Below are 8,060 nucleotides of genomic sequence, written 5' to 3'. Positions count from 1 at the left end.
TGTAGAAAGTTTTAGTCTCTTTTTCTTAGAGTTTAGCATCAAGGAAAAATATGTGTCTTTTCTTGTTGATGAATAGTACACTTATTTTCATCACGAGGTTAAAAAGATTACAGCCTTTTGAAAGTAGCAAGTCCTGGATTGAAATTCCATTTCTACTCTTTGTTTCCTGTGTATGAATTGTGGAAAACAACAGCTCCCTCAAATGAGTGAGATGGGAATTTCTTGAGATATTATGTATTTTAAAAACCTACCATAGTGTGAGGCATAGACTAAGTACATGATAACTTTCACTTTTCTATGACTTCTTTCCTTCTTTTATATAATTTGTCTTTCCTTTTTTTTTCTTGTCAGTAGGCTTCAGGTAGAATTCACAGTAAGTATATTAGCTTTTTCCTTGGTTATATTCTCCATTTCTCTACATCCGAAATATTCGAACTAGGATCCATGAATGGACTTAAAGGGGTCCATGAAGAATCACTCATATGCTGTTTAAGAGATGGAACTCTCGCTTTGTCACCCAGGAGTGTAGTGACACAATCATAGCCCACTGCAGTCTCGAACTCCTGGGCCCAAGCAATCCCCCAGCCTTGGCCTCTCAAGTAGCTGGGACTGCAAGAATGCACAATCATACTTGGCTACTTTTTAAATTTTTTTGTAGAGACATGGTCTCACTAAGTTGACCAGGCTTATCTCAAAATACTGGGTTCATGCTATCTTCCCATCTCAGCTTCCCAAAGTGCTGGATTGCAGGCTCGAACCCCTGCACCCCATGCCCTCACATGTTTTGATTTTTATGTACTATGTGTTTAGGTTTGTTATTCTGGAGAAAAGGTCCATAACTCATCATCAAATATGTCAGTGTACAAAAAAACTTTAGGAATAAATGTTCAAACTTTGTTTTTTTTTTTTTTTTTTTTTTCTTGTTTGATGTTTTAGAGACAGGGTCTCTCTCAGTCACTCGGGCTGGATGTAGTGGCACAATCAGAGCTCACTGCAGTCTTGAACTCCTGGACCAAAGCAATCCTCCCAACTTAGCCTCCTAAAGTTGTTGAATTACAGTATAAGCCACAGCACCAGCAAAAATGGTTTTGATCTTCTGTTTCTACTATAATTATTTGAAGATTTTTCCTATCAGTTGATATGGTTTGGCTGTGTCCCCAGCTAAATCTCATCCTGAATTGTAGCTCCAATAATCCCCACATGTTGTGGGAGGGACCCAGTGGAAGGTAATTGAATCATGAGGGTGGGTTTTTCCTGTGCAGTTCTTGTGATAGTGAATAAGTCTCATGCAATATGATGGTTTTATAAAGGGCAGCTCCCCTGCACATGTTCTTTTGCCTGCTGCCATGTAAGACATGCCCTTGCTCCTCTTTCGCCTTCTGCCATGATTGAGGCCTCCTCAGCCATGTGGAACTGTGAGTTCATGTGGAATTTTCCTTTATACATTACTTGTATTGAGGCCTTCTCAGCCATGTGAAACTGTGAGTCCACGTTCCTTTATAAATTACCCAGTCTCGGGTATGTCTTTATTAGCAGTGTGAGAACAGATTTAGGATTTAGGAAAGGCAAACGTTAATATTAAGTAACTAATTAATATAGCATATACACGCTATTTCCATTCTTGTTGTGTCAGTTTCTCATTTCTACTTACAACAATCAGGTCTTTGTGAAAAACAACCAGAATGGTTTGCTGTTACCTCTGCTTTGGCTACATAATTCATAACTATCAATTACTTGGAGATTGCTGCTGCTGCCAAATGTTTTATGCTTTTCCTGAGGCCATGAGGTGGTGAGCTGAAGTAAAATGAATTCGTCTTGGCATCCCCTATCACATGGCCTAGCCCAGCAACATGTATGTTTGTTTATTTGAATTAATTTTTTAATTAAAATCATAATCCATCCTTGTCATATATAAAACATATATAGCAAGATAAATATATTTTCAAACAATAGTGACATCTGAGTTACTTCACAAAGTGTTTTTTTTTTGGTGAAAATGTTTTTCATTAATTATTTATTCAATTAATATTAACGAAGGGGGCCAGGCACAGTAGTTTACACTTGTAATCCCAGCACTTTGGGAGGCAGAGGCATGTGGATCACCTGAAGTCAGAAGGGTGAGACCAGCCTGGCCAACATGGTGAAACCCCATCTCTATTAAAAACACAAAAATTAGTCATATGTGGTGGTACACACCTGTAGTCTCAGCTACTCAGGAGGCAGAGGTTGCAGTGAGTCGAGAACATGCCACTGCACTCCAGCCTGGGCAACAGCAACAGAGTGAGACTCTATCTCAAAAAAAAATCATAATCATAATCATAATCATAATGAAGGTATTTTTATGGGCCCAGAATTGTGTTAATACTGCATATAATTGGAGGGCAACAATTTTTTTCAGTTTGGTTGAGGTATAATAGAGAAATTAAATTATATATGTTTAAAGTATATTCTGTGATGATTTGATATATATATATATATACATTGTGAAATGATTACCAAAACCACTATGAAGTTAGTTAACACATCCCTTATTTCACAAAGTTATCTTTTTTTGTGTATGTGGTGAAAACTCTTAAGATTTATTCTCTTAGCAACTTTCAAGTATATGACACAGTATTGCTAACTATGGACAACATACTATACTTTCAGTCCCCAGAACTTATTCATCTTTTGACTGAAAGTCTGTACCCTTCCACCGACATCTCTCACCCCGATCCTTGCTAACCACTGTTACATTATCTGTTTCTATGAGTTTGACTTTTTAAGATTTTACATAAGGGAGATCACATAGTATTCAGTTTTCTCCGCCTCACAAAGTTTTTAACAAATATTAACTTAATACTGAGCATACTAGATACTGTTTCAGACACTGGAGATACAACAGAGAAGAAAACAAAATCCTTCCATCACTGAATTTATGTTCCTGCAGAAGAGTCCATCAGTAAACAAATAAATAAGTACTAAATCATGCTCAATCTTGATATGTGCCATCATGAAAAGAAAAAACAAAACACAGGTGTGTGTGTGTGTGTCTGGGGCAGGGACATAGTACCAGGGGTGTCATTTTACATGGTTCCAGGATGGTTATGGGACATCTCTCTAAAAAAGTGATGGTAGATCCAAGACTCAAACAGAGAGGGAGAAAACAACACATTTGCAGGAAGAGAGCTTTGGCCAACAGGGACAGTTAGTGCAAAGGTCTTGTGGCAGGAGCATGCTTGGGTGGGTTCCAGGAAGAGTGAGGTGACCAACGTGGTCAAAGAGGAGTGTAGGAGGAGTAGGAGAGCTAAGATAGAGAAGAGACAAGTCAGGTGGCCCTGGCGCGCACCTGCCACTCTAAGGCTGTTGGCTTTCCATGTGAGAAATATGAAAAGTCCTTGAAGGGTATGAGCATGGGGGTTATTTGATCTCACTTGAGTTTGTTTTTGTTTTTTGAGATGGAGTCTCACTGTGTCGCCTAGGCTGGAGTGGAGTGGTGTGATCTCAGCTCACTGCAACCTCCACCTCCCAGGTTCAAGCAATTCTCTGCCTCAGCCTCCCGAGTAGCTGGAATTATAGTCACCTACCATCATGCCTGGCTAATTTTTTTATTTTTAGTAGAGACAGGGTTTTATCATCGTGGCCAGGCTGGTCTTGAACTCCTGACCTCATGATCCACCTGTCTTGGCCTCCCAAAGTGCTGGGATTATAGGTGTGAGCCAAAGTGCCCTGTCTGACTTGGGTTTTAAATGAATTGATAAAATGCCTAATACAATGCATGTGGAACATTTTACATTCCACCTACTTTCATGGAGTATCTGAGGTAATTTGCAATAATAGAAAGTATTTCTTCTGACTCCAGAAAGTCAATTGTGGAACTGACTGAAGATGGAAGGATGAATTAAGTTGCTCGATATCTCCTTCTGTCCTTTGGTTTTTTAAATCAAACCCAGAAAATAATTTGTAGCCAATTAATATTCATCAACTTAGTGACTGAGCTGTTAAAAGTATGGATATTTTAAAAATTAAATGTTGACTTTTTAATTTAGTAATAGTTTTTTCTTTATTATTTTATATTTGAAAATCTCTTAAGCATTTGTTCTTCCACTGAATTCAGGAAACCATTCTGTTTTATTATCTGAGCTGGGTTATGTAGACCACCATAACAGAACCAAGACTTTCCAATAAACCACAAATTAAGACAGAATAATAGAAATCATTCAAAGGAAGGTGTACACTGCAAAGACGTTAAATCAAATTGTTTATCTATCTATTATCCTCAAGGATGATAGAAGGAAAACAATGAGAAACAAAGTCAAGCATTTGCCCTAATGTTTTTGGAACCTAAACTTTAAACCCCCCACCTGCAAAGCTAGGTCTTTTCTTCCCTATGAACCACAGTTAGCTCAGCCAGGAGGCTACCACAGGAAACCGTGATGGAGAAAGTTAGCTCTGCTGAGCTGACCAAACTATGTCTGCAAAGACAGAATGGTAATCAGTGAGAGAGTTATGAAAAATGATCTCCTAAAGCTGGAAGTAATAAAATGAGTGCCTACTAAAAACTAGTCCATTTGATGCAGGTGGACAAGCAAACCCTGAAATTGGGGCTTAACCCATGAGGGTTCTTGGCTTCACCTAGGAAAAATTTAAGAGCCAGCCAGTGGTGTTAGACAGCAATGTTTTATTTTTGAGATAGAGTCTTGCTCTGTCACCAGGCTGGAGTGCAGTGGTGCAATCTCGGCTCACTGCAACCTCCAACTCCCTGGTTCAAGCAATTCTCCTGCCTCAGCTTCCTGAGTGGTTGGGATTACAGGCATGTGCCACCATGCCCAGATAATTTTTAAGTTTTTTTTTTTTTTTTGAGATGAAGTTTCGCTCTTGTTGCCCAGGCTGGCACATAACGTCATGATCTCGGCTTACTGCAACCTCCGCCTCCCAGGTTCAAGTGATTCTCCTGCCTCAGCCTCCCACGTAGCTGGGATTACAGGTGCCCACCACCACACCCGGCTAATTTTTTTTGTATCTTTAGTAGAGACAGGGTTTCACCATGTTGACCAGGCTGGTCTTCATCTCTTGACCTCGTGATGTGCACTCCTCGGCCTCCCAAAGTGCTGGGATTACAGGGGTGAGCCACCATGCCCAGCCTAGACAGCAACTTTTATTGAACAGGAGGTGTTCCTTGCAGAGTCAACCCATAGGTAATGACCCAGAGTCAGCACTTGTGAGCTATCGGTTAGCAGCATTTACATTCACTTTTAATTACATGCAAATTAAGAAGCTGATTATTCAGAAGTCTCTAGAAAAGGGGCTAGTAATTTCTGGATCATTGCCATCATGCTGGGTTATTTACATGACAAATGTAAATTGTCATGGCTTTGGTGGGAGTATCTTATGTTAATGAGCAATGAGAGCAACTAGAGGTTGCTTTTGGCGCCACCTGCTGGTTCCAGACATATTTTAACTTTATCCTTTCAGCACTGGGAAGTAAGTCCTGCTGCTCTCCTAGCTCACACTCACTCCAACATGATTAATTTCCAGAGGAATTGTTGCTCTTAAATTAAAACAATCTATTAAATTTCATTTATTTGTATTGCCATTGCTTTCTCTCTCAGGCTTTTGCATAGAAGGAAAGCCAGAAAAGGATGACTATGTAAGACTTTTTAAAAACCCCTTATGGCAAAGTGCTTTAGGTTCACTTGGCCAGTGTGAGAAATCAAAGCCACAAACCATAGGCTCATTTGATTAACAAATTTCAGAATGTCACTTAGAGCTTCGGGGACTAGTAGCTCAACCTAAAACAAAACTGTTGACAGAATTTTGAAAGTTGTGTAATCATATTTGTAAATCTCTGTCTCAAAGAGAGATCCAAACACAAGAAACCACCATGTCATAGTCAATGACAAGATATACTGACCAATGGCAAGGCTGTCCTTTTGAAAGGTCAAAAGATTTGAAGACTTTGAATACAGATACCTTAAAGCCACTTAGACAGGGACATATTGTTATCCCCTTTCCCTCATCAGCTAATTCAGCAAGAACACTCCCTAATGTGTGCTCCTGTAGTTTTAAGACTGAACCTTAAAAATGAAAGCAAGACAACATACTGTGGATGAAATTTGCCAGAGACCATTGGGACCAGTTTTTTTTGCATGTCTAGAGTAATAAGTTAGTGGCTGGTTGTACTATATCCCTTGTAACCATTCCTGACTGTTGCATTTAGCATGAAAGCCTTCACTGGGAGCAGACTTAGGGATCTGCTTTGGGGGTATAAGAAGCACCCAGTGCTTCTTAACCAGCCAGCAGACCAGGCATCCCAAAGCTTTTCCACAAGCATACACCATCCTCACACCTGTGCCTTTTGCTCGGCCATCAACTGTAGTTTATTTCAAATGGAGCAAAAAGAAAAAGAGTTTTCAAAATCCTTCATTTAAAAAATAAGAACAGGCACCTACTAAAAATATTAAAATCTCAATTTAAAAACCTCTCACTGAATCCTGAAAGTTTATCAGTTTAAAAAACAAATGCACTAAAAAAAAAATAACCCACAGAATATGTCATGCATTAGAGAATGAGCTTACAGTGATTCATCCCTAACATGGTTCTTAGGGGTAGCAACAGAGGGTGGTCTAAAAGCTAGTCTAAAAGCTTAAGGGCACAGAGTGCAATCTCTGCCAAATGCTCAAATTTCTATTTCAGGCATACAAAATTTATTCTCATTAATATGTATAGCTTCATGAAAGAAAGGATTCCAAAGCTCATCAGAAATAATAAAAGTAAAAAGAACATTCAAAATATTATTTTGAAAAAATGGAAGGGGAATTTATCCATGAAATATTCAAAAATACAGCAAAACTACATTAAGCAAGAATGACACTGCTGCTACAAATAGATAGCTTCATGGAAGAATAGAGAAACAGAACCAAATCTACATGACTTCTTAGTATACCATAAAGGCAGCATTTCAAAGACTAATTAAATAGCAAGTGATGCTGGTAAAGTGAAGTCTCCATGTTGAATATAAATTAGGTCTTTATATTTCACCTATGCCACACTAAGTTCCATGGCTGAAACACACCCATACACACACACACACACACACACACACACACACACACAGAGGAAGGGAGTACAAAATAGAGAGGGAGGTAGGGAGTGGGAGAGGAAGGGAGGGAGGAAGAGGGGGGAGGAAATGAGGGAGGAATGGAGGGAGGGAGAGAGGAAGGAGGCGGAGGAAGGGAGAGAGGAAGGAGGGAGAGGAAAGTATTCCCAGGCAAAACATCAAATACAGAAACCATAAAAATAATGCATTTAAGTAGATAACTGTATTAAATTTCTTTTTTTAACAAACAATTAATAAATAATAAATTAAAAGAATAAAAAATAAAGTCTATTACAAATTGAAAAATGTATTTGTAACATATGCTTAAATGTTGTCTCTCTAATATAGAAAGAGATCTTTCAGATTAATACACAAAATAGCAACACTATTAGAAAAACGTGTAAGGACATTTATTATTCATTCAACAGTTATTTGTCAGCTATCTAATCTATGGCAGCTGTTGTTCAATGTTGACAGCACTGAAGAAAATAGAAGAATACATTAAAAAATAAACACATAATATAAGCCAGGTAAGTACTATGGAAAATAAAAAGCTAAAGCAGGCACTGGCATGAAGGACGAAGTAATTATGTGGTACAGAGTGATCAAAGAAAGCCTCTCATAACCTAGTAATTAATAAACGATGAAATCTAATGGACAATTTGTGAACACTTCACAAAAATTCACAGAAATGCAAAAAATGCAAGATAAATTATCCGCCCCATCAAATTAGTAATAATTGAAAGAAATTATATAATTCACATTTGTCAGAGTACGGAAGTTAGCACTTGTATATAGAGACTAAATTAACTTTCACACAAATTCGAACATTTTTGTAGGGATAAAAAGAAATAAATTTGATACAAATGTGTTTTCTTATAATTCTAAACAATAAAATCAAAACAATATAAACATTCTGGCTACTAAAGGAAAGCAAATTATCTTTAATCTGAACACCCCTGTAGAACTCTTTTTATTTTTC

Source organism: Trachypithecus francoisi, unplaced genomic scaffold (assembly GCF_009764315.1).
Source record: "Trachypithecus francoisi isolate TF-2019V2 unplaced genomic scaffold, Tfra_2.0 Lachesis_group8, whole genome shotgun sequence".
Taxonomy (NCBI): domain Eukaryota; kingdom Metazoa; phylum Chordata; class Mammalia; order Primates; family Cercopithecidae; genus Trachypithecus; species Trachypithecus francoisi.
The sequence above is the reverse complement of the archived record's forward strand: the minus strand, read 5'-3'. Positions refer to the sequence as shown.